The sequence below is a fragment of the Gavialis gangeticus genome, unplaced genomic scaffold (genome assembly GCF_001723915.1).
Source record: "Gavialis gangeticus isolate Ggan-Ray unplaced genomic scaffold, GavGan_comp1, whole genome shotgun sequence".
In the NCBI taxonomy this organism is placed as follows: Eukaryota; Metazoa; Chordata; order Crocodylia; family Gavialidae; genus Gavialis; species Gavialis gangeticus.
The window spans coordinates 6,750,230-6,751,519 of record NW_017729000.1 but is presented as its reverse complement, the minus strand read 5'-3'; positions in this window follow the sequence as shown (position 1 = coordinate 6,751,519).

Below are 1,290 nucleotides of genomic sequence, written 5' to 3'. Positions count from 1 at the left end.
ATATTTCATAGGATTTCACAGAGGGGTCAATAGATGGAAAGGTCCTCTGGGCAGTCAATTCATAGCTGGCATGGAGCCTCTCACCTCCCGTGAGGATCTGTGATGATGCAAATTGACTTGAAACAAAGGCAGGAGCAGGATCTCAGGTTTCAGGTGGTCACAGTTGCTTCCTGCTTGGGAAAATATGAAAATTTCATTTAAAACAAGCGACTAAAATTCAATATCTTCCATGTGTCAGGTATCCAGGTTGTAGCTGTATTGATCTAGAGGAAAAGGCAATTGGGACTCATAGTAGTGATGATATCTTTTAGTAGATCAACAAGATTTTTGCAAAAAAATGTCTTTAATTGCAAGCTTTCGGGCACAAACACCCTTCATCAGCATTGGAGAGAAGATTGTAAAAGTTCTGGGTAGAAATTAAAAGTTCATATTTCATAGGAATTCACAGAGGGGTCAGTAGATGGGAAACTCCTCTGGACAGCAGTTCTTAGCTGGTAAGAAATATGGCTGCAAGTGCAAAACAATTATTACTGGACACTGGTGTCAGAAGTGGACTGGCCAAGTTCGCTGACAACACCAAATTTTGGGGAAGAGTGTCCACGCATGAGGTTACGCTGGTGATCCAGGCCGACCTCAATAGGTTTGTAAGGTGGGTGGATGAAAATCGGATGGCATTCAATACGGAGAAATGCAAGGTGCGTCACCTCAGGAAAACCCGCATCATGCTTAGAGGCTCAGCAATGCTACACTCAGTAGTACCACAACCGAAAGAGACTTGGGGGTCATAGAATCAGAATCATAAAATTAGGGTTAGAAGGGACCTCAGGAGATCATCTAGTCTAACCCCTCTGCTCAAAGCAGGACCATCCCCAACTATATCATCCCAGCCAAGGCGTCATGGTTGACTACAAGATGCGATACTGCAGCTTGCAAAGTGAACAAAACTGGCTTGCATCTACCTATGCATCTCGAGCAAGACCTAGGATGCCATTCTCTCACTGTACTCACCCTTGGTGAGGCTGCAGCTGGAGTGCTGCATCCAATTCTGGGCTCCACAATTTAGGCAGGACGTGGAGATGCTTGAAAGAGTCCAGAGGAGAGTCATGTGCATGATTAGAGGGCAGGAGAACAGGCCTTATGAAGAGAGGCTGCGAGCTATGGGACTCTTCAGCCTGGAGAAACACAGGCTCAGGGGTGACTTGGTGGCAGCCTATAAGTACGCTAGGGTGTGCATCAGGATCTGGGGGAATGCCTGTTCACCAGAGCACCCCAGGGGATGACAAGGTCCAG